The 26334-nt window shown below is 48.4% G+C and overlaps 1 protein-coding gene across 2 annotated transcripts in view; it reads right to left on the reverse strand.

The window, feature by feature from the left end:
* TTPAL (alpha tocopherol transfer protein like) overlaps nucleotides 1-14462 on the reverse strand; it is a 35134-nt gene extending 20672 nt beyond the window's left edge. Inside the window, exon 1 of one of the 2 annotated variants that reach the window (XM_032838554.1) lies at nucleotides 14351-14462. The gene's annotated coding sequence lies outside the window, so the exon portion shown is untranslated. Of the gene's footprint in view, nucleotides 1-3309; nucleotides 3333-14350 lie in introns of those variants that run through there. The other variant, XM_032838555.1, reaches the window with a different exon arrangement.
* Between the last annotated feature and the right edge of the window lie 11872 nt (nucleotides 14463-26334).

Consider the following 26334-nt stretch of genomic DNA (forward strand, 5'->3'; position numbering starts at 1 on the left):
TGTACTCTTTGGCCCTTGGGATTCTAAAGAACAAAATGTTCCATACTCTTAAACAAATGCTCATCTGATGAATCTGACCCAGTCTGAGGTCACGCGTTGCCCAACCAGCCGTCCAGAGCCTGACTTGGCTTGAGAAGTGTCCAGACGAGGGCTGGGAGAAGTCAAGGGCTTGGCAAGCGCCAGACATGCCTGACTCCAACTGGGGGATCATGCGAAGCTTGTGACCCATGGGCCTGGTGTGCCTCAAGGAGCCAGAGGCTTCTATTACTCTCTGTGCCAGACTTTTCGCTCACAAGCCTTGGAGTCAGGGCCCAGAATTGGGCTGCCACTTCTCTGAGCTAGAGATAAAGATGTGAGTGGGGCTGGCTGTGCGAACTTCCCACAAGAGGTGAGAGCACAGCTGTGTTGTTCTGGTCACACATTGATTTTTAAATCTGAGTCAGCATGACTGTTTGGAGGTACAGGCTGTCCTCTCTGTTCCCAGGGGCCCTAGAGCCCAGCTGAGCTGAAGCATTTCCAAAACAGGGCCTGGAGTAGTAGGGGACCAAGAGGGGTGCAGATTCCACATGCCCAACCCCAGCAATGCCAGCATAAAATCCCACCCAGACCACCCTCCATTGAACGAGTAACATCCAGCAGTACTGCGTCCTTACCACTGTGAGGCGCTGTGCTATATGCCTCATATATATTCATGCCGCCAACCTTGTGGAGGTGCTATCAGGTGGGGGCTCTTACCAGTACCATTGGACAGGTGGGGAAACCCAGACCAGGAGAGGAAAATCACTTGTCATCAGCAGTCACACAGAGATGGGATTTCAGGTCTTTGATTGTGGGATCCTAGAGAGTCAGATTTGGCAACAACCTATATATGTCACTCAGTCCTCACAATGACCCCACCATGTAGGTATTGTCACCCTCATGAAGATATGAGAAAATGGAGGCTCGGGGAGGCAGACAGGACTTGTACAGTGTTGCTCTAAAGCTTGGCTGTGTCAGCCAGCGATAACTTTTCAAGAACATAGTCCAAAGCCCACAAGTGCTAAAACTTGGCCATGACCACTTAAAACCCTGATATATATTATTATCCCTACATTCACCCACAGTTCTCCTATGGTAAGGAGAGAGGACAATGATCCTTCGGTGGCCATCTTCTTGGAAGAGTGGAATGGAATGATGGGGGCTCTTGGCAGGAGGGCAGAATTTGAAGAGCTTAATGTGGGCAGGGATGTCTGGAGGTTGGGAGAAATGGGTTGTCCTGCTGTGCTGGTGAAGGAGCTAGAGCATGGGGGTGTGCTGAGGTCAGCCCACATGCCCACATGCTCCAAGGCAAAGGCTGCTGCAGTGTTTCCCACGGACAAGCATGAGCAGAGAGTACCTACAAGGGGTCCAAGCTTACTTCTTGGTCACTGGGGACAGTGCAGTCATATCCCACAGGACCCTGTGGAAGGGCAAAGGGGTGGCAGCAGCAGAAAGCTAGAGTTGGATGCCAGATTCCTAGTGCTGAGGAAGGAGTTGCCAGAGACCCCTAGGAAGACAGGTGGATCTGTCAAGGTCAATGTAGAAGGGCCTGTGGCATTGGCCATCTCCACGAGCCCACCACAGTGTCCCATGACAGAAAGGGGCAGGTTAAAATGTGTCCTAGAGAGCTCAAAGCCATCCAAGATGGTGGCAGGTCAAGGGAAACCCTTCTTCTCCCCTCTCCATCTCTACACAGCCCTCTAAGCACCACCTGTGTGGAGGGGGGAGGAGAAAGGGAGGAGCCTCCCACACGACCTCCCACCACTGCAGCAGGCTGCCAGCTTGAAGCAGGACCAAGCTGGCCCAGGGAAGAAGCTTTAAACCCAAATCAAGCTGGGAGTTGTGATCAGTAGCTTTACTGGACATTCTAATTTCTAAATCAACAGTGTGTGTTTGACCTAAAGTGATTATAGAATTGTCTGTTTCCGGAGAATGAGCAGAAAAGTAACTGGGATGAGTTTTCACCTAGTTGGCAGAGAAAAAATGTCTCTCCACTGAATAAATTTTGAAAGGGACACTAGGAGACAAAAATAAAGGTGTGTTTAGATTACGTCATGAGTCCAGTCTGTTCCAGATGCTGGTTGCAGCAGGACGGACGATTCTCTGAAACAAGCCTGGAGGTGGATGTTCCCGAATGCCCTATAGCTGGCTTCATGAGGCAGGCAAGAAGTATGGGTCCCTCTGAGGACCTCTTGAGTCCTTCCTTTATGGGGCCAGCATCGCCCCCAGCGCTCCCCAGATGCTCCAGTGGTTGACATCTGATGTCTCATTCCATCTCCTTCTCCTGAGCACCGTGACCTCAGACGTCACCTCACCCAAGAGGTTACCCTCCTCACCCACAGGTAGTTCACAGCCAATGACCCATAAGAGGTACAAAAGGCCAACCCCCTTGCCAGACTTTACCTGAGAACAAATCTCTGCTTGGTTCCATCCCATCCTGCTTTCCTCCCTCCCTTATGGGTGCCCACCTCAATAAATTGCATGTACCTCATCCCTGCCTCAGGCTCTGTTTCCAGGGATTCCGACTGAAGACCACCCTGAGCCTTGGGAGGCATTCTGCGATGGGGCCATGTTGCTAGCCCTGAGCCAGCTACTCCATTAGCAAGTCTCCCAGATCCCAAATCAGACAGACAGACCTAGGTTCGAATCCCAGCTCAATCCCTTAACAGCTGAATGACAGTGGCCAATGGCTGTGTTCCACACCTCAGTTTTCCGATGTGGAAAATAGAGGAAAAAAAAAACCACCCACTCCCCTCAAGGCTTTATAAGAATGGACTATTCACCCCCCCCCACCACTCAGTCCCCTCATTACCACCCCCACTACCCTGTGCCTGTGACAGTCACTGCCTCTCCTATTCCTCTGGGCTAGGAGCCCTGACTCCACACGGAAGGAGGCAGCTGTTACTCTCTGCTTTGAAGGTGTGTCTTGGGGTAAGGCCCCGGACCATGGGTTAGAATTAACCCTCATCTCTTAGAAACACCTGCGATCTGCTTGTCCCGATACTGTATGTTCCCTGTGTGCTAGCTCCCTATGTCTTCACTACCCTTCAAAGCTGTTATGGTCACTTCTGCTCTATACAGGAGAAAACTGGGATCCAAAAGGGCTAAAGGACCACCAGTGGGGCCCACAGGAGAAGAGACGCTGGTGCGTCCACCTGGAATGGCCAACATGAAAAAGACTCGCCCTGGCAACTGGGACTCTTTGTACACTGCTGGTGGGGATGCAAGATAGCACAACTAGTTTGGAGAATGGTTTCCAGTGGCTTTTGAAAGAGTTAAACATACACTTACATGACTCAGCAGAGCCATTCCTCGGCACTTGCCCTCGGGTAACAAGAGTGTCTATCCACTTGGAGACATGCGCAAGAATGTTCTTAGCAGCTGTATTTATGATGATCCCCAACTGGGGAAAACAATGTCCATCCCCAGGGGAGTGTGATAAATGAACCAATATACATATAATAAGTAAAAAGAGCAATAAAAAGGAACAAACTATTGATACGTGCAACAACATGGGTAAATCTCAGAATAATTATGGCTAGTGGTGAAACCAAACAAAAAGGGTCCATCTTGTACGATTTCATTTCTATAAAGTTCCAGAAATGTTAACATAATCTATAGTGAAGAGAAAAGTATTCCACGGCGACTGTGGTGGCTTGGGGATGGGAGTGGGTGTGATAAGGAGGAGATGGCTTACACCAGGCTACCAGGAAACTTCTGGGGTGATGGAGACGTTCATCCTCTTGATTGTGGTGATGGGTTCATGGGTATGCACATATGTCAAAGCAAATAAAATTACGCAGTTTAAGTAAGAATTGTTCATTGTACATCAAGTATGTCTCAATAATGCTGGTTTTTGTTTGTTTGTTTTTAAACTGGAGAGTGGCGCAATTAGTCTTTGAAGCCATGTAAGTCTGATGTGAAACCACTCGGAAGCTGGTGAATTATTAAAAGCCCCCCTTTCTGGGCTGGAGATATATAATCAGCCCAAACGGCACCACTTCCAGGAAGACTTCCATCCCCTCCATGGTAAACTATGGCTTTTCAGAAATTGCCGCTCCCATGGCCTTGGGTCCACAATGCCCTTCTACCTGCCTTTGGGATTTTTGTCAGTGGCTCCTTGCTCCACTTGGGGAACTTCCCTTGCAGTCTCCCCCATACTGTCCTTCAAATGTGCCAGTGAAGAGCCCAGGACCAGTATCAGACCCACCTGGGTTTGAACCCCAGCTCTGCCATTTACACCCGCTGTCCACCTGTCTGACCTCCAATGGCTCCTTTACTTCTTGGAGCTTCAGATTCCTCATCTGAATAATAATAGAAGCTACCTCGAGATTGCCTCCAGGATCAAATGAGAGATAGTTCGAGTTAACCAATTAGCATAGCGCCTGGTGTGTAATAAAGCACTCAATAAATGTTAACTATTACTGATCTTCACCTGGGCAGTGGCTGCTGACTGTTTAAGTTTCTCAGCCTTTGAATCAAGTACTTACCGCCCCAGCTATATTTATTGACATGGAAGGATGCCCAAAGCATACTCTTGGGGAGGGGTGGGTGGCAGAAAGCAGGCTACAAACAAGATATACCTCCCAGGTAAGGATTAAAAGGGGGGGGGGGGGACGGACACATAGCTCTTCGCCTGGTGTGTGACACAGCACGAAGCACTCCCTGAAAGCTAGCTGGGATTCTTGTTGATGTGAAAGCATTTTGTAGTCTGTCCGATGCTACATTCAAATAGATCATGTGAGCTCCCGGGAACAAGATGTTCGCGATTGTGCTGGGACAGCGAAACACAGAGACCCGTTCCTCACCTTCTGCTTGCCTTCTCACGAACTTCAGGGGGCTACTGTCGGCAGGGCTAGAGTTGGACTTGGGACCCATTAGTTCGATGTGGATTTGGGCACTTTCTTCTGTGTCCTGGAGCGAAAGAAAAGGAAAAGCACTGCACTTTCAAGCAGCGAGACTCCAAGCTTGGCTCAAGGGTGGTAACTGAGGTGTTATGACAAAATGTAAACACTGGAGGGCGCTCCATCAACCTGCGATAGAGAAAATCACAAAAGGGAGTGACGATGATAATAATATGAATCTGTGGTTACATTTATTGAGTTCTTACTATGAGCTCCTCAAAGGTGCTAAGGGACCCGCAGCCTTTATCTCATTTTATCCTTTAGAGTACCCCGTCAAATACTGTTTACTTAGGATTTTATAGAGTGTATTGTTCCTTAGAATTTTTAAACATTTAATGAGTCACAATTCACAAATCTTTTAAAATGAGCAAATATTAAGGGTACAGCTTGGTGAATTGTTACAAGTGTGTATACACAGGTAACCCCGCATCCAGATCAAGATATATGACTTTTCTTGCCACCTTTCCCCCCACCCCCACTGCCCACAACTTCTTTCCTAACTTCTACCATCATTTATTCCTTTTGCTTCTTTTTGAACTTCATATAAATGGGGCCATACATATATGATATTTAGGTTTCCAGCTTTAGCACATAAAAAGCCGGGATGCCATACGAATTTGAATTTCACCTGGGAAATATTTGTGCTAAAAAAAATTCACTGTTTATCTGAAGTTCAAATTCACCTGAACATCTCATATTTTTTCTGGCAACTCCAGTGTCTTTCACAACTGACCCCTTTCAACATAATTGTGAAATTCACTCCTGTAGTTAGAGTTATTGGCAATTCACTCTTTCTTCATGACTAATTAGTATCCCACTCTACAAGTATACCTCAATATATTTACTACTTCTACTGTTGATGGGGAAGCGAAGGTTAGTCTTTGGCCCTAGAGAGTAGTGTTAAGCAGGTATACCCTGCAGGTGAATCAGAGGCCTAGTGGATTTGAATTCCAGTTCCACCTCTTACTGCTCGTGAGACCTGGTGACAATCTCCCTGTGCCTCCCCCGTGACAACCTTAATATGGGCTAATAATAGTACCTCAAAGGGTTTGTAAGGTTTAAAGGGGACTTACTGTTGGGAGATATAAACCATTTAGAATAGGGTCCAGCACACAGTTGGTGCTCGATAAATGTTGCCAGTGTCATTGTACCCATTAGGCCCAGGAGAAAATGGAAGTTCAGAGACAGAAACTTGCTCAAAGTCACATACCTAGTAACAGAACCCTTTTGTCACTGATATCGAGGAAATTGGACTCATTTATTCATTCAACAATTTTTGTTGAGCATCTACTATACATCTGGCACTGTTTTAGACCTTGAAGTTATACACTGAACAAAACAACCAAAGTCCCTGCCCTTATGAAATATATGCTTATTAGTTAAATGAAATACTGTCTGGAAAGCACTTAACATGGAGCCCCACACGCATTACTGTTCCAAAAACAGCAGTTATTAGCCAGACCGGAGCCATCCGGTCTGTGGCAATGCTGTGTGATGGGTATCAGCAGTCCCATTTTACAGATGAGAAAACTGATGCTTAGAAAGTTTGAGGCACTGGCCCAAGGTGACACAGCCAGTAGCAGCAGAACAGGAATTCAGAGTCACGTCCACCTGACTCCAAACCCTCTTGAATTTCTCTGGGCTTGTTTCTCAGTCTCGAGCTCTGCCTCTGGACTCCAGATGTTAGGAGGCTCAAGTCGCAGCTTTGTCACCCCGGGTAAGTGACTTGCTGTCTACGAGCCCTAGTTTTCAACACTTATGCACCGGATTGCCTTAGGGATCTGCGGAGAGCGCTCGGTGCAGATACAGGCCGAAGATAAACAGCCTCTAGAGGGCGCAAGTGTGGACCCACCGTGGGGAGGGGTCCTGCCTGTGGGAGCTGCTCCGCCCTTAAATCAAAACCTTACTTCCCTAAACGAGCTCACAGACAGGGAAAGCTGCCTAGAATATCTTGTTAGGTCTTCTGCAAGCAGGTGTAGTGCGCATGAGCGGAACAGTGGCGGTGCTGTGCTGAGTGCTCTCTAAGTAGTTAGCTCAGTTCTCCTCGCACCCCTGGGTGCTAGGTGCTGCCTGCCATGGGACAATTTTGCTGGTTGGAGAAACTGAGGCAGAGCGAAGCTGACCGCTAGCTCGTGACATTTTGGCTTCAGCACTTCAGCGCTACCTCTGGGGAGGGTGGTCTGTCTCTGGGTGGTAAAATTTCAGTGTTTTGAACTTTGAATCTCTCTGTGTTATTTGAGCTTTGGGGATATGTCGGTTTTGTTTTTAGAAAAACAATAATAGGAGGGGTTTTAAGGAGGGTGTTTGCTGTCTTTCAGAATTAGCTGTGAACACTTCTAGGGACAAACCACTCCCACTCTTTTTTTTTGTGGTGGGGAGACCACAGTCCTTGGAGTTGGGGACTCAGGTTCCAGCTATCATGTCCTCCTACCCCAGGGTCCGGGTCCACCAGAAGAGCAAGGCCCCTGGCACAGGGTAGGTCCTCAGCAAGGGTCCTCTGGCTCTAGGGGGAGGGGGGATCCTTGTGCCCGGATCTTGCTCTATACTTCCACCACCCAGATCTGTGTCCTGCCTTCCTGTGGGGCCCTGAGAATTAACGAATGAACCAAATCACAAATAGTTTACAGGTTCTAAGAAGTGGCAAGAGACACAAGACCCAACGAAAGGGATGATGAATGGTGGCCTACTGGGCTGGGAGGGCATGGCCATCTGGGAACCCCCAAATCCCTGTCCAGGCTGGTAGGATAGGAAGGGGCTGCTGGAAGTTTTCTGCCTGTGACCCCACTCATGACCCCAGCTCCTATCACCCCAGCCTCTAAAAGACTGGGCTCACCGGGCCATAAATTCCTGCTGTCGTTAGTCAGTATCTCTACAGCCCAGGCTGTTTGCCAGGAGCCCTACAATTATTTTTATCACTTATGAGTCCCATAATTATGTTTTATCGCTTTTTTTCTCACAGCAGCCTTGCAAGTAGGGCTAGTTCTGCTCTCTTTTTGTCTGGAGTTAGGGAAATCCAAGCCCTGGACGTTTTCAGAGAAGCTTCTGGCTTTGCCCCAAACTCCAGAGAGGGTCAGTGTTCAAACTCACAGCGCCTCCGTGTCCCAGCTGGAACTCTGGGTGAGGCCAGGGCCTGTGGGGGAATTGGGAGGCGGAAACAGGGGAGCCTTGGGAGCCAGGGAAAGACCTGAGGCTTGGCTACTTCCAAGCTGTGTGACCTAGGGCAAGTCACTCAACCTCTCAGTGCTTCAGTTTCTTCTTCAAATAAGGATGTAATAATAGTGTAATAATAGTACTCATCTCATACGCTAGTGCATATACGTGCTCGGTAACCATGAGGTTCTACATAACCTCGAGTTGGGACCTGGATTCTAAACTCAAACCCTTGCCTACTGGGCGACTCGGGTCCGTCTCTTGCCCTTTCTGAGCCTCAGATTTCTCATATGTAACACGGGTGTAATCTTGCCTGGCTCACACCCTGGCTTTCTTGTCCCTGGTCCCATCAGCCTGATCTTCTCAGAGCCCTCAAACTGCCAACTCTTCCCTCCTGCTTGGAGCTATGCCCAACCCTCCCACCCCCTGCTTTGTAGGGTAACTCTCCATTATCAGCTTAGGCATCCTTCCTGCCCCCCCCCCCACCAACTTCTTTTCATCACTGGGTCAATAAATATTTATTGAGCACCTACTATGTGCCGGGACTGTAGTAGGTGGTAGGTAAGACAAGGCAAAGTCCATGTCCTCATGAGGGGGAGATAGACAATAAACTAAAAAAGAGATTAAAAACAAAACAAAACAACCCACAGCAATTACAGGCTGTATTATATACTTCATAAGGGAAAATTATAGCCCCATAGGAGGAAGTAAGCAGGGAAGGTTGCTTTCCAGAAAGGCCTCTCCAAGGAGACGTTTTTATTTGAAATAACAATTTATTTGAATAGACACATGGTACAAAATTCAGGCAGTACTCGTTATCCAGCCAAAAAGGCCCGTATTACCAGTTTCTTGGTGGGGAGAGAGGGGACAGTGTCATCTGTGGCAACATCTGAATCAGAGAAACAGCAGCTGATTGAAGATATGGGAGAAGAGGAGTCCAGGCAGAGGGAAGGGCCAGAGCAAAGGCCCTGAGGCAGGACCCGCACGACTGGAGAGAGGGAGAAAGGAGAGCAAGCCATGGTGATTGGAGGCCTGTGGTAAGTGGGCTACCACTTTGTGTCATGGGTATAACTCTCGAGTTAGGGGTAGAGCGGGGGTGAGGCCTTCTGATTTGTATTTTATAAAAACAGCATGGAGAAGGGATTTAGGGATCCAAGTGGGACAAGGAGACCAACGAGGTGGTAACTGCAGAGCTGGGGATGGTGAAGATCAGCTAGGGTGGCCCAGGAGGGCCGTGAGAAGGGGTGGGTTTGGGTGGTTTGGGAGGCAGGGTGGAGACCCATGAGGGTCCCGGCCACTGCTGGTAGTTCCGTCTTTGTGATGACTGGATGAACATTACACCCTGTAAGCTGGCACAGAGTGGGTGCTTGGATGTTTGCTGAAGAGATGACTACAGATGAAAAGGCCCTTTGTAAATGGAGACACGCCCCTGGAGAGGTGGCTGCGGTGGCTCCTGGGTCGTCCCTCCACCCCCAAGGGCAGGCACTCCCCTGCCACCCAACCCTGCGGGTGAATCACCCCCAAACCCGTCCTGCCGTGTGAAGCCTGCTTCTCAGAGGCAGAATTTTAGAACCTTAAGGTCTCACATTTTAAACGTTAGCCACGAAACCCTTTTCGCAGGAAAGCCTGGTCGATAAAATGTATAGAAATTTTTTTTTTATTAAATACCTCCACTTCCAATCAGGGCACACCTGACAATCGCTCTATTTGCATCTTTTCATCAAAGAGCCATCGGTCACTTCCTGCAGGGAAGCCAGTCCCCCAAATTCAATTGTTTCAGTATTTGGTTTCCTTCACATCTGAAGGCATTTCTGCTTCACCCAGAGACAAATTTCCAAATGGTAACAATCTGTGTGTATGTGTGCCTCGAAAGTTTTATGTAATGTTTAAAATATGCATTTTAAAAATGCACAAAGCCTATGTGGACAGCTCAGTAATCCTCACGAAGAGGACACTATCACCACCATATCAGGGGCCCCCGATGAAGAACGAGCAGCCAGCCAGCCCCCCTCCCCCCAGAAACCCTGCTTGTGAATTACTTGTAAATATCTGAGTCTTCCACGCCAGCTACAATCCAGCAGAGGCACCCTTTTTTTCCTGAGTCTTCATGCTAGGTAGCTCTGGCAGCCTAAGTTAGAATCCTTTTTTTTTTTTTTTTTTTAAGATTTTGTTTATTTATTTGACAGACAGAGATCACAAGCAGGCACAGAGGCAGGCAGAGAGAGAGGAGGAAGCAGGTTCCCCGCTGAGCAGAGAGCCCGATGTGGGACTCGATCCCGGACGCTGAGATCATGACCTGAGCTGAAGGCAGAGGCTTTAACCCACTGAGCCACCCAGGCGCCCCTAAGTTAGAATCCTAAACTGTCTCCGCTGCATTAAACTTTGGGATGAATATGCAAGGGCTCAAAAAAATGTATTATCATTATGATTATTTGAAAACATGTTTTTAAAGGATATTTCTACTACCACCATCATCATCATTATCACTATTACTAATACCATTATCATCTCAAAGTTTCTTTTTAAAATATATTCATATGGGGGCTCCTGAGTGGCTCAGTTGGTTAAGCGTCTGCCTTTGGCTCAGGTCATGAACCCAGGGTCCTGGGATCAAGCCCCACATCGGGTTCTCTGCTCAGTGAGGAGTCTGCTTCTCTCTCTCCCTCGGCCACTGCCCCTGTTTATGCTGGCTCTCTGTCTCTCTTCCATGCTCGCTCTTTCTGTGTCAAACAAATAAATGCAATCTTTAAAAATATAAAATATATTCATAGGTCTCATAGAGGTCATGACTAAATGTGGGTACACTGGACCCAGACAACCTGGAATCAAATCATGACTCCATTACTTGGGGGTTGTGTATCCTCAGGCAATTACAAAACCTCTCTGTGCCACTGTACAAAGAGGATGCTAATAATATTTATCTCACTGCATTCTTATAAAGATTAAATAAGATAATACTTATAAGGTCATTAGAAAAGCAACTAACACAGAATAAACATTCAATATACATTAGCTACTTATTATTTAAAAAATCACGTAGGCAGACTGATCATCTGACCTGCTAGGGAGATGCACCCTCTCAGCCTGCCTGAGACAGAGGGGATTTTCAGAACGCAGGACTTTCACTGCTAAAACAGGCAAGGTCGCAGGCAAAAAAATAAAGATGAATTGGTCACTTTAACCCTGCCTGACAGTTATATCTCACTGTAATTTAACAGACTGGGCCTTTTACTTTTATTAATTAATTAATTAATATTATTTATTTATTAAATTTATTAAATTATAGATTTGGTTTTGAAAATAGTATTTGAATCACATGCCCCTTTTAAGCATCCCTTATGATACAGTTTCTGCAAAGCACTAATCTTGCTTAGATTTTGCCCATTTTACAGATGCCCAGAGATGCAAAGGAGCCCCCTCTTTGTGGCAGCCCCCACCTTGACGAGTCTCCTCCATCACTTCCTCCAGAAAGCTGACAGATAGTTTCTTTTGTGCTCACCAGGCACTGAGTAACATACTAAGTGCTTTCCCTTCATTTGATTCTGACAGTAATCCTAGGAGGTGGGTTCTACTATGACACCCATTTAAGAGATGAGACACCTTCTTGCCTTCTTGCTTTCCATCTTACCCTCCCACCCATATCTCCAGGACTATCATTCATTCATTCTGTATGTATTTGCCCAATTGTGGTTTCCCTGAAATTTCTGTTACAGGGGGAAAAAAAAAACACAAAACACCCAGGTTCCCTGGGTCTTGTTTAGTCACTGAGTCTAGACCCTTGTCGGCTGTAGCCTGTTTTAGGACATTGTGGAAGGATTATTTGATTGAATCAGCAAATGTCTCCTACCCCTGGGGCTATGTGGTGAATGACACAGAGACCTTGCCCTCAAGTACTTGAGTCTGGTGAGGGACCCAGCTCCCCTGGTTCTCTCCCCACTGTACAGAGGGTGGCTTGAAGACAAAGACTGGGTCTTTTCATCTCTCTGGCATTAAGAGTAGGTTGAGTGGGTCACAGTGCAGTGAGGGACACCGGTGTCCAGAACCCCCAGCTGGGACCTCCCAGGCTCCCAGGAGGGAGCGGTTAGCATCTCAGGGATATAAATCAGGGTTTTTCAACTCAGCAACATTAATATTTGGGCCAATTTTCGGTTGTGGGAGGCTGTCCTGTGCACTCTAGTAGCATTCCTGGTCCCCCACCCCTCACTAAGGGTAAAAAAAAGTAGCACCCCCACATCAGCAATGACAGCCAAAAATATCTCCAGACATTGCCAGCTGTCCCCTGAGGGGCAAAAGTATTCCAAGTAGGGAACCAATGACTTAACTGAAGCACATTTAACAAAGGAAGTATATGGGCAGGCTTGGGGAAACTTTAAGGAATATCGAGGCACCCAGGGACTAGAAACAGTGGGGAGCTGTCATCACCCCAAAGCTTGAAGGGGCAAGACAGGGAACAGTGTTGGTGCTCCCAGGGAGAGCTGGAACTGTAGAAGCAAGGCCAAGGCAAGAGCGTAGGTCTTAGAGAAATGTAGCCCCCGTGAAGATGAAGGCAAAATCGGGTGGTGACGGGTCACATCAACACCTCATTCTTTGTCATCCTGCCCTTTAATCTACCACTGACTCCTCCCTCTGCCAGATCCAGTGAGGAGTCAGGAGGCATGGGTGCCTCCCAGGGCACAGAGCAGGGCAGATGAGGGCATGCGGAGGTGGTGGGCAAATGGAAGATAACCGTCATAGGGAGGTGGCAGCAGGCCCCAGACACTGGGCATCTGAGCTCAATCTTGTAACTTGTGCAGTTTTCCAGGTGGGGTAGACCGGGAAAGGGAATTTCCACCAGCGGGAACAGCATGTACAAAGGCACGGAGTTACAAAAGAGCCTGGCTCACTTCATTGTTTATTTAATTATGATTGTTTGTTTGATTGATTGACTCTGATCTATGAGCACTGAGTAAAAATAAAACTCTCAAATGGTACAAAAGGGCATAAAATGAAAAGTAGGTCTTCCTCCCACCCCTGACCCCAACTACCCAACTCACCTCCCCAGAGGCCACCTTTCTCTCCAGTCTCTTACCACCTTCTAGAAAGAGTCAAGGCAAATGGTAGCTGGGAAATGTATAAACTCCTAATTCAACTTAATTTCATGGGTGTTTGTGGAACCCCTACTGTGTGCAAAGAGATGGACCAGGAGTTCTGGCTTTGGGCTCTAAGCTCAACCCATCACCAAACGCTCTGTGGCTTCCCATTTCCTCCTCCAAGCAAGCAGTGAGTCTCCAAGGATCCTGCCAGCCCTGTGGGGTTTGCCCACAGTTGTGTTGTTCAACTGATGTTTTGTGGATTAAACTGAATGAAAGCTGAACCACTGACAAGAAGCACATTGTAACACAGGAACACACATTAGCCTTGGGTGTGGTTCCAGAGACCATGTGCTTGTTTTGAGGAGACAATTGAGGTTTCTGTCTCCAAAGACCTGCTCTTGCTTGAGTCAATGGAACAGTTGCCTAAGAAGGGAATACTGCGGGATGGCCTTGAGGGTAGGCTGGGTTGGAAGCAAGTTGCATGGTGCTTGGCCTGCTCAGACCTGCCCAGGAAAGACCAGATCCTGCTTGGCTACCCCCTGCAGGTATCTGCAGCCGCAGGGAGAGTTTAGAACCAGAAGGAAGATCTGGGAGGGCCAGCAGGTGACAGATGTGGGGAGGCCTACAGCCAACTGGTATACCAGCAAACAACCAAATCTGGGAACCACATGCCCAGCCAGAAGCCCAGAAGCCAGAGCAACCCAGGTCACCAGGAGCAGACAACAACAGGGCTTTTCCTTACCTCTGCTCTTCCATGCTGATCTCTCTTTTTCTCTCAAGACCCACTTCCTTCCAGGCAATGGCTGTATATCAAGCACTTAGGGCAAACATGCCTCCCTTGGACCAGATGCCTGCTTCGTGCAAAGATACACCACGCACCAGCTCTCACTTTCTGGCTGCTCTGCAAGGGAGGTCTTGGTGACCCACTTTGCAAACAAGGAAAACAGGCTCAAAAAGAGGGGGTGGGGTGTAGGGCAGTGTGAGGTCAGGGATTGTCAATGCAAAGTGATATCAACAGGCATCTTGGGATGAAGAATTATGGAGTGTTGAGCACAGAATCCAAGAATCAGAGAAGTTGTGAGGTCCAGGAGACCCAGACTCACAGGTTAGCAGTATAATCCACACCCCTCATCCTTTCACCACACCATGGATAAAACAGCTCTCTTTGGCCCATTTCCCATCTGTTTAGGTCTCTTCTTCTCTCACCTGGGGTCTTGTTCCAGCCTTCTCTCTGGTCTCTCTTCTTCCCAAACTTGCATGCAGCAGCTGAGGCAACTTTCCAAACTCTAGGCACACTATGCCACTCTTCGCCTTAAAACCCTTCACTGGCTCCCCTTTTGCCCTCAGGATAAAGTTCAAACTCCTTAACATGATTTACTAGGTCCTCTGTCACCTGGCGATAGTCTCTTGCTACTCTGCTGCTCTCCAACACCCCTCCACCGGCTCTACACCAACTCATACAGACCTCATCTTACCAGATATTATCCACTCGTTCCCTCTTCCTAACCCCTGGACCTTTGCACTTGCTGTTCCCTCCACTTGGATCACCAAGTGTGGTGTGCACCAGTGCCACCTTCTTTGGTTGGAATCCTCCCTCTCTCTTCCTGTCTCTTCCTGTCTCCTCTGGGAAGGAATTTCTGCTCACACCCCTCTCAAGGAGGCTGGGTTAGTGCCTCTTTCTCCACTTCCACTCCCTATCCCCAATTCCTGTGCCTCCCCACATGACTGCTCACTATGCAATGTATCACATATGCCCATGGGCTTACCTGTGTCCCCATCGGCCAAATGAGCTACAGGAAGGCAGAAACATGGGGTCACCTTTTCTCTACTGAACCCCTAGCTCCAGGCACTATGCCTGCAGAGAAGAGTCATTGAGCAAAATATATATTGTTAAATAAATAATAATATGTTAGAATCACAGAATCACAAAATTTGGGAATCATGGATTGGGTGAAACCAAAACCTGAAATCCCAGAATTGTAGACTCATCAATTAGAGAGTATTAGAAATGCAAACTGAGAACCCCCAAAACAGGATCTCAAGGTTGGAAGAATTTTTGTACAGGTAACTCATCTAAGGGGTGTTAGTGGATTAGGAAAGTCTCAGCTGTTCTTCTTCTATATATTTAATTTATATTTTAACATATATTTATATAATATTACATTCACATCTTTCAAATGTTTACTTTTATAATGTATCCTACTATAATATGTATTAAGTACCAAACTTATTTATTAGCCAATATTTGTTAAGCACATAGTATGTTCAGATAATGTGCTGGCAACTGTATTTTATCTGTGGCTACATAATAAATTACCATGATTTTAAAGAAAATGTATTATCTCACAGTTTTTGCATGGTAGGACTTCAGGAGGGGCAAGCTGGATAGTCTGACTTAGCGTCTCTCATGAGGTTGCAGTCAGAGTGTCCGCCAGAGCCCCGGTCACCCGAAGGCTTGATTGTGGCTGGAAGGTCCACAGTCAAGATGGCTCATCCACGAGGCTGGTCCGTGACAGAAGGCCTCAGCCCCTCTCTGTGTGGACTTCGCCACAAGGCTGCTTGATGTCCTTACAACATGGCTGCCAGCTTTCTCAGAGGAAGTGATCCAAGATGGCAAAATGGGAGTCCCGGTACCTTTTTAAACCTGGCCCTGAAAGTCACACTCTTTCATGTCAAGAGTATCCTGCGGATGACACAGGCCAGTCCTAGTCAGTTTGGAAGAGGACCTCAGAATGTGTGAATATCAGGAAATGGGGCTCGTTGAGGGCCATCTTAGAGGCTGGTTACCACGGCAGTGTTCAATAACAATGACAAGACCCTGCTCTTGGAGTTTAACAGTCTAGGGGGAAGAGTAGAGGAAGACAATAAATCAATGTACAAATACAATATACTTTCAGATAGTGGTAAACACAATGAAGGAAATCACACAAGATAATAAATTAAAGTAGGGGCTGGCAAAGGATAGTCATTGGCCCAATCTGGCCTGCTGCCTGCTTTTGTAAATAAAGTTTTATTGGGACTCAGTCACGCCCATTCACTTAGGTATCATTTTTGGTTGCTTTCATGCTGTAACAGAAGATTTAAGCAGTTGTAGCAGAGACCACATAGCCTGCTAAGCCTCGTATATTTAGCTAAGTTGGTCAGGGACCAACTCTTTTTAAGAGGTGACATTTGAGCAGAGACCTGAATGGTTAGAAGGAAGCAGCTATGGGAAGAGCTGGGGGAAAGAGTGAGTGTTCCAGAAAAGGGAGACATCGGGGTGAAGCCTGTGAAATGAGAACAGGTTTGGTGTGTTGAGAAACAGGGAGGAGGCCAAGGGGTCTGCAATGGAATGACTGAGGGGTAGGGGGTGTAGGAGATGATTTTGGAGAAGGGGTCAGAGCCATGTCATATAGGGTCTGGGGCCCCAGTAAAGGGTTTGAATTTTGTTCCAGGGATGGTGGGAAGCCACTGGAGGGTTTTAAGAGGGAGAGGTAGGATCTGGTAGGGATGGAAGAGATGGCTGGTGTAGTTTGTCCCCATCTTCTGAGCAAGACGGCGCTTCTGCTGCCCCTCTAAGTGCAGCTGTCCCAGAACTTGCTAGTGTTAACGAGACCCAGCTAAAGACATTTTGCATTATTTTGCTACGTGTTCAGGACTCAGCAATCCTTCTTGTCGTACTGTCTTTCTTTTTTTTTTAATTAGTATTTTATTTTATTTTTTAAGATTTTTATTTATTTATTTGACAACAGAGATCACAGGTAGGCAGAGAGGCAGGCAGAGAGAGAGAGGAAGGGAAGCAGGCTCCCTGTTGAGCAGAGAGCCCAATGTGGGGCTCAATCCCAGGACCCCGGGATCATGACCTGAGCTGAAGGCAGAGGCTTTAACTCACTGAGCCACCCACGTGCCCCCTGTCCTTTCTTTTGATTCACGTTGAGTCCCTTGCTCTGCCATCTCTGCCTCTCTCTTCTGGATCTAGAAGAGCTGCAAAGTTGGAAAGAACACTGGATTTTGAGCCCTGGATTCCAGACTCTTTTTCTGACATGGACTTGTGTGTGACCTTGAAAGAATCAGGCAACCTCTCTGGGCCTTAGTTACCTCATCTGTAAAATGAGGTGAGAGTCCAGACTGCTTGGAGCAAGACCAGGTGGTCAGAAGGGGGGTTGTATTGGACACATACACCACAGTCCAAGGGAAAGCCCAAAGGTCTGGTTCTCGGGCTTGGCCAGGCTGCGGTTGCTGACTTGGGTGATGGGTCCCAGGGGTGGTTGGTCCATTGGGCAGAAGGCTCCCTGCAAACTGTCTCCTGCTTGAATTTTGAACAACAGGGCAGCTTGCTCCCTCCCAGAGCCCCCTGGGACGGCAGACTGGCGTTGTTTGGCGTTGTGTGGGGCAAGGCTCTGGAGGGAGAAAGGAAAGTCAACGTCCATGTCCAAGGCAGCCTTGGGTATCAGAAAGAACACACCATCTGTTTTAGAATCCTGGCTCCATCACTTACTTCCCCTATGCCCTGTGTTCTCAGTTTTCTCGTCTATGAGATGAGTAGAATCTAACCCAAGATGCTTCAGCTGTAAGAGGCACTCCCTTCGAGTGTAGCGCTAAGAAAGAAAACTGCCCCCTGATCTCACCAGCAGTGATCACAGGATGCCACTGACTTACAGACCTACCCTACCTTCAGGTGAAAAAAGGTGCTTCATAGAAATATCACAATAACCACTTTAAATTTTTTTTTAAAGATTTTACTTCTTTATTTGACACAGAGAGAGAGAGACAGGGAGAGAGGGAGAGAGGGAACGCAAGCAGGGAGATCACGAGAGGAAGAAGCAGGCTTCCCACCCAGCAGGAAGCCCAACATGGGGCTCGATCCCAGGACCCCAGGATCACAACCTGAGCCGAAGGCACACGCCTAATGGCTGAGCCACCCAGGCGCCCCAATAATGGCTTTAAATTAATTAAACCGGGTTTAATGATCCTCCTGGGGTTTACGTGAGGCCAGAACATGATAAGTGTGTGACGGGCCCTGACCGCAGGCCCCGCATGCCTGGCTTAGCAGTGGCTGTCCCTTGCTTGGCATTGCTCAACTGTCCCCTGACTCTCCTGGCCCGGGGCATCGCCCTCACAGGGCTGCTCAGGTTTATGGCGACAATCACTGCCTCTGCTAGACGTGATCTCAAGCTATAAAGGCTTTTATAGTTTCACTCTCCCGCTGAGATAAGCCTGGGAGCCCTTCCCAAGGCCGGGGAGCAATTTCAGAGCCACGGTGCTGGGGGAGGGGGGAGGTGGGGCAGGACATTACACAAGTCAGGAAATGGAACAAGTTTTATGGCCCCAACTTCTCTAAAAATACCGTGTTCTCATATCCTCAGCGTGAACCTGGGGGGTGAGACCAGCACCTGGAGCACAGTGATACTGATTTGGTCACTCATTCATTCAACAAACACGGAACTGGTTGCAGGGCAGACCCGTATGGAGCTCCTGATTTTGCCACCATGACACGCCACGGGGCCCCAGGGCAAGTCACTTCCTCTCGTCTGTACAAGAAGGACAACTGATGTCACCTGCCTCATAGCCTCACTGAGGTGCTTATACCAGACGATGTGTCGGCGAGCACTTAGCGTGTGGCAAGCCTGGTAGGGACGTGGCTAGAATCCCTTTCCCTCACCATCGACTTCCATTCCATTTGTTGTTTGTGCCTCTTCTTCTTCCAGCCTGGGTGGTGGTGTGGACCAGGGTAAAATCCTCCTTTCATCAGTGCTTGCTACGCTCCCTCTTTATTTTTATTTATTTTTTATTTTTTAAAAAGATTTTATTTATTTATTTGACAGACAGAGATCACAAGTAGGCAGAGAGACAGGCAGAGAGAGAGGAGGAAGCAGGCTCCCCGCTGAGCAGAGAGCGCATTGCGGGGCTTGATCCCAGGATCCTGAGATCATGCCCTGAGCTAAAGACAAAGGCTTAACCCACTGAGCCACCCAGGTGCCCCATATGCTCCCTCTTTAAACGAGTTCCACCAACTACTTGGCTTTTTTTTTTTCTTTCCTCTTTTATTTTAAGGTATACATTTCCAGATTCTAAGCCTTAACCTCTTTAATGGATGGTTCTGCAAGTTTGGGCAAGTGTACATGGCCGCGTAACCACAACCACAGTCAAGATACAGAGCATTTCCGTGACCCAAGCCCCCTCCTCTAGGACACTTTGTACTGGACCTTCCACCCCCGCCCCTGTGCCTGGCAACCACAGCACCTGACCCTAGAATTTTGTCTTTTCCAGAATATCAGACAGATGGCTATTGTGTGTAACCTTTGCAGTCTGGCATCTCACACTCAGAATGATGCATTTGCAATCCAGTTGGCTAGGATCTGCCGTTTGCTCTCTGTTCTTGCTGAGCAATATTCCCACTTGGCTTTTAAATTACATCTATGCTAATGACTTGGCCTCCTCCCCAGCCCAGCTTGGCCCTGAGCTCTAGGCTTGTATATCCATCCAATGATTTCGTGGATGTTTCATTGGCACCTCACACCAAACATCCCCAGCAGAATTCTGCTTTCAAACCCAGATCTTCAGTCCCCAAATCTATGGTTTCCCAGCTCTACGGCCCTCCAAACCTATGGCTCCCCAAATCTATAGCCCCCCTCAAATCTCTGGCTCCTCAAATCGACAACTCCCCAAATCTCAGACCCCCAAATCTGTAGCCCCCAACTCTACAACACCCCTCAATCTGCAGCCCGCAGTCTTCCTCATTTCAATAATGAGGACCACTGGTCCCACAGCTACTTCCCATCTTTCATTCACACATCCCACCCATTAGCCAGCTCTTGGCGGTGCTACTTCCCCGAATCCCAATCCGGCCATCTTGTCCCTTCTACCCCGTACATTCCCCCTTAACACATTATTCCAGACTTAGTGGCTTGAAACAACACTCGCTTACTAGCTCAGCATCCAGTCAGAAGCCCAGGCATGGCGTGACGGGTTTCTCTACCTGAGGTCTTACAAGATTGAGTTCCTACCTGAAGGCTCTGGGGAAGGATCCACTTCCAGGCTTATTCAGGTTGTTGCCTAGATTTGGTTCCTCACCGTTGTGGGATTGAGGTCACCGTGTCTCAGAGGGCTGTCCCCTGGGGGGTCGCTCTCCTTTTCTAGAAACACTGCCTGCGTTCCTTGCCATGGGGCCCCCTCTGTCTTCAAAGCTGGCTTGAAGACACTCCCTTACCTCAAATCCCTCTCGTGCTTCTCATTTCATTTACCACAAAGAGAGTAGCTCCTTTGAAGGGCTCAGCTGTTTAGGGCAGGCCCACCAAGGGTGATCTCCCTATTACAAAGTCTGCTGGTTTGGGACCTTCGTTACATCTGCGGAATCCCTTCATAGCAGCACTCAGATTAGTGTCTGATTGAATAATTGAGAGATGGTGTGTATAGCCCAGGGGGCAGGAGTCTTGAGGTCCCCTTCGAATGCTGCCTACCACCCTGCTCTTGGCCCAGCGGCCATCCTCTCTCCCCTGGACCACTGCACACACCACCTCTGGGCTTTGCCGTTTCCACTCCTGTTCCATGTTATCTGTTCTCTACCCCTCGGAGAGTGACCTTTAATGAACACAGATCGCATCACCTCCCTATTTAAAAACTTCTAAGAGGTTCCCATTGTACCTAAAATAAAATCCAAGATCTTTCTCATGGCCTAGAGGGTCCCCCCAACCCTGCCCTTCCCCGAACAGACTTCATCTCCTCTCCAGCCACACTGACCTTTCTGCTCAGCCTGCAGTGCTCTCAGCTGTCTCTCACCTGAGCTTTTTTTTTTTTTAAATTTCTTTTCAGCGTAACAGTATTCATTGTTTTTGCACCACACCCAGTGCTCCATGTAATACGTACGTGCCCTCCCTAATACCCACCACCTGGTTCCCCCAACCTCCCACTCCCTGCCCCTTCAAAACCCTCACGTTGTTTTTCAGTGTCCATAGTCTCTCATGGTTCACCTCCCCTTCCAATTTCCCTCAACTCTCTTCTCCTCTCCATCTCCCCATGTCCTCCATATTATTTGTTATGCTCCACAAATAAGTGAAACCATATGATAACTGACTCTCTCTGCTTGACTTATTTCACTCAGCATAATCTCTTCCGGTCCCGTCCATGTTGCTACAAAAGTTGGGTATTCATCCTTTCTGATGGAGGCATCATACTCCATAGTGTATATGGACCACATCTTCCTTTTCCATTCGTCCGTTGAAGGGCATCTTGGTTCTTTCCACAGTTTGGCGACCGTGGCCATTGCTGCTATAAACATTGGGGTACAGATGGCCCTTCTTTTCACTACATCTGTATCTTTGGGGTAAATACCCAGTAGTGCAATTGCAGGGTCATAGGGAAGCTCTATTTTTAATTTCTTGAGGAATCTCCACACTGTTCTCCAAAGTGGCCGCACCAACTTGCATTCCCACCAACAGCGTAAGAGGGTTCCCCTTTCTCCACATCCCCTCCAACACACGTTGTTTCCTGTCTTGCTAATGTTGGCCATTCTAACTGGTATAAGGTGATATCTCAATGTGGTTTTAATTTGAATCTCCCTGATGGCTAGTGATGATGAACATTTTTTCAGGTGTCTGATAGCCATTTGTATGTCTTCATTGGAGAAGTGTCTGTTCATATCTTCTGCCCATTTTTTGATATGATTTTTGTGTGTGTTGAGTTTGAGGAGTTCTTTACAGATCCTGGATATCAACCTTTTGTCTATACTGGCATTTGCAAATATCTTCTCCCATTCCGTTCTCACCTGAGCTTTTATACCTGGAGTCCCTCCACTTGGCTGGCCTTCCCCAACCAGCCCGAGCTTTGCATGGCTGGCCCCTTCTCCTCCTCCAGACCTCAGTCCGTTCCCCCTCTCAGCCTGACGGGATCCTATCCCCATCCTTTCAAATTACCCTGTTTTGTGATCTCTGTTTTATAGCCACACTTCCACGTTACCTTGTTTTAAAGAATTTGGCTGTTTCTCTGAGAGTCTGATGTTCGACTATCTGGAATCACCTTCGTTTATTTATTCACTGAAAAACCCTGTCTGCCTGCTTGTCCCAGAAAGCCAGCTTCATGGAGTCGGGGACTCTGTGTTGCTCACCTGTGCGCAGAGCTCACTAAATAGACATGGTGAGTGAGTGAACGCATGGATGTGCGGCTTTTTTGGACTGGTTCCCTCCCCTCCATCTCTGCTGCCACCATCTGTCACCTGGGCCCTCCCATCTTCCCTGCTCTCTCTGCTTACATTTGCACCTCCTCCTGTCTGTCCTCCATGAAGCTGCGAGAATGATCTCGGGGCGCCTTGGTGGCTCAGTTGGTTAAGCGTCCAACTCTGGATTTTGGCTCAGGTCATGATCTCAGGGTTGTGGGATCAAGCCCTGCACTGGGCTCCACACTGGGGGTGGAGTCACCTTGTCCCTTTCGCTCTGTTCCTGTTCTCCCTGTCCCCCAACCCCCATGCTCCCTCTCTCTTTCTCTCAAATATATAAATAATTTTTTTTAAATATACAGATCTGGCCACAGCCTTGCCCTGATTGCAGATCTGCAGGTGGTTTCCTGTTTCCCCAAAAGAAATTCCATTTGCCCAGCGTTTGGGGTCCCTACCGCATGGTGGGGATGAGCCATCACAGCTCGTTTCCTGGTGAGGGATGAGGACCTCAGTAGCACGCTGAGTGATCTTAGGGACACCTAGGGACAACATTAGGTGGGGTGTGCAATGATTATGGGGTGGGAAACGACTATGGGATGGGAAACTGGTCCCTGTCCTTCTTCCCGCCCATAGGCTGCACTTCCTGCTGCTTGCCCTCACTTCTGGTTCCACTCCCTCTCCCCTACTTTAAATGTGCTTCTTCTCTCTGCCTTCCTAGCCCCTGAATCCCACCCCTGTAAGAACTCGCCATGCCTTTCCCTGACCACAGCAATCACTCCCTCAAACTCCCATCTCACGGCCTGTCGCTCTCACTCCTTGGTCTCTTCATATTCCGACTGCTTGTTTTTTTCTCCTACAAAGGAAAATCATAAGATCCAAGAAGGAGGCCCCTTGTGATGTTGCTTTATCATAACCCCCAGGATGCTTTGGCACGAGGCTTTGCCCGTTGACTGTTTCTATGCCCACCATGCAGTGACCCAGTCATCGATGTCCTCCTCGATCGCCATGGCCCCTGGTGTCAGACAACTAGCAGTTTCAATCTCAGTGGTTACATCACTTATGGACCTTGGATAAGTCCCTTCCTCGTGTGTAAGACAGAACAACAGGGTGCCCAACTTGGGGGTTATTGTGAGGATCAGATTCTGTCCATCAAAGCCCTGCAAAGAGGAAGAAGTCAAATGTTGTCCTTGGAATCAGAATTTGGTTTTTAGTTCCACTGTCATCAAAAAGGCTGCTTGGGATCCTGGGATTCTGGTCTCTTAGATCACACTTTGGAATTTACATATGACATTCCGACTGGAGAAATGTAGATCAAAGGTGATCTGGGTTCCGTGAAAGAGGAAGTAGGGCATCGCTGCCAGTTTGGGGTGATGGGTCATTCACACCACACAGTACTCCCTCGTGCAGCCTAACACCTTCACTTCTCCTCCTCACTCTGAGCAATGGGGCGCCACTTAGAATAATGGGATAAGAAGCTTTGTGCATCATGGCTTTGGAAGCAACCTTTGTAGTTGGTGGGGGGCAGTTCCCAGTCCTCAGTGAAGCCACATGGGTTGGTAGAAGCAGCATGGATCAAGTTCTGGCTTAACGGCTCCTGAGCTGGGCACCTTAGGACAAGTTCCTTGGCCTCCCTGAATCTTGGTTTCATCCAATCTAACCTGGCGGTGATGGGATTCGCTGTTTGTCACCCAAGCTGATGTTGTTTTGCAACTGAAATGGAAATCAAACTGGGAGCTCTGGCCACCCACGCAGAGATCTGAGATTAACTGGGGCAAAGGGCTGATGAGGTGGAGGAGCCAAGGCCAGAGGGATTTATGGGACCCAGGGTTTATGGTTTTGATATGGGTTTATTAAGCAGAGTCTGGGACTGTGGTAGCCTCCGCTGGCCCCCAGCCCCCAGGTCCATGCTGGCAGACACATGGACAAGGCTTGTGTTGCAACACTATGGAAAACATTTCCTGGAGCTCTGGAAGGGAGGGAAGGGACAGGAGAAGGTGGGAGTGGCCTCGGGGAGCTGCAGGCAGCTCACAGGTGCTCTTGAGGCTGGAGAAATTGATGATTGTATCTCATTAGAAAGGATCTGGATGGAGGGTTCACACTGAGCCCCTGGTGGTGGGCACCTCGCACCCAAGAGCTCTTCCACTTACTCTGGTCTCGTTCATTTTAATCCTGACAACACTCCCAGAGGGAAGCATCATTTCCGGTTTCCAGATGAGGCTCGGAGAAGTGGAGTTACACTGATCTGTGACTCCTAGGCCCAGAACTGTTGTCACCTCCCTTGGGGAAGCTGAAAAGGGTTGTCCTGCTCCACTCTCATCCTTGAGTGACTTCACACCTGGGCCTCTGGACTCCGGCCACCCCACAAGCCCTATCCCCCATCCCTGAATGCCATGGCGTGCTGGTGATGTGTAGCAACTGCTCCCCAGGGGCAAAGCCTTGATCTGTAGCTCTTGCCTGTACCTGTCTCACCGTTACCATCCATGTCACACTGCCAAACGTGAAGTTGGGAAGAGAAGCTCTGTAGGACACACCCCCGAGGGAACATGAGGCTGGGATGTGTGGGGGGTCACGACACAAGCCCACCCACCTAGTGTACCAGGGGAGAGGGCCAAAGTGGCCACAGACCTGGCTAGAAATTCTCAGGTGCGTCCTTGCCTTTATTCTTTTTTAAAACAGCATTTGTCTTTATGAAATTTCCTCATGCCTACTCATGCCTTGTGGCCAGCCTCTGACCCAGGTCCCTGGCAAGGACCCAGAATTAGGCTCCATCTCGGACCCTGTTGCCAAACCCCCAGATCTTTCCATCACTCTCCCACCACATCCCTCCCCTCTTCCAGAGGGAGAACTGACTGTCACTCTCACTACATAGTGAACACTTGGAAATGGGGATCAGAGTTACAGTCCCACTTCTACCTCTGCCCTGAGCCTCAGTTTTCCCAGCTCTAAATGGGGGGCAGGGGGCAGGGATAATAATGTCTAACTTGCTTACTTACCTCTTGATGTGAGATTGAAAAGCAATATAAAAGCATTTTCCCACCATAAAGGACCATCTGGCTCTTCTCATTCTTATTTCTAACACCTGACAAGGAAAGAAAGGACACCCATCCAAGGACTTAGAAAACATATGTGCCATTTATTTTGCTTTATAAACTTTTGTTAAAACACACAAGAGTAAGAAATGGTTTTTTGCTTCTTTGCCCCATTGGGCAGCAGTGACGGGCTTGGGGGTTAGCACGGGGGCGGGTGGTTTTCACACCCACAGGAAGCAGCCTGCTTCCAGAATTGCTTGGTGTGAATTTCACAATTCAACCCGTTCAGGGAAATTTACGGAACAACTTGGCAAAAGTAATTGGCTTGGCCATTACAAAAGATCCAGGAGCATCCATCTCTGACCCTCTCCTCTGTCCATGCTGCAGGGAGTCCTGTGGGTTCTGGAAGCTCCTGAGAGCTGCCCTGGGAAAAGGCTCTCAGGGGAGGAACTGGAGGGTCCATGCTTGCCCTCCGAACCCTTGTTTCATTCTCCAGATTTTATATTTTAGGACTAGAACTCAGGTGGCAAAGAGAGAGAGAAAGATCTTGAAATGCCATGTCCTCAGAGTCAGAAAAGTCAACTGCTCTTTGTTGTGGGCTTCCTGCATTCCAATAAAATTATTAAAATAGAACGGATTTCTCCTCCAGGAAGGGGTAATTTTGGATTGAGGACTGAGCCCCTGACCCAGAAGGCTGCCACTATTAAAAGCCACTGCTAACCCAATTCATCCTGTGGAAAATTCCTATCTCAACTTCGTCCCCGTGACTGAGGCCTGAGCACCAGTGGGGGACTGGAGGAGCAAAGGGTGGGGATGGCAACAAAGACAGAAAGATTCCAGCCTCCCTGCCTGACCCCAGATGAGTCTGGGTTCCCTGACCGGGATTTCTGCGGACTCAGAATGAGGGATGGCTGGGGAAGGCTTGAGGGCTCTGAGCAGGGGACAGTCTCTCCTGGGACCGGGGAACATGGCTTGGTGGCATGGGCAGGCCACTCCTGGGACCACTGGAGATGTAAAGGTTTCTCTTGGAC

Source organism: Lontra canadensis, unplaced genomic scaffold (genome assembly GCF_010015895.1).
Source record: "Lontra canadensis isolate GAN:19392208 unplaced genomic scaffold, GSC_riverotter_1.0 scaffold105, whole genome shotgun sequence".
NCBI lineage: Eukaryota > Metazoa > Chordata > Mammalia > Carnivora > Mustelidae > Lontra > Lontra canadensis.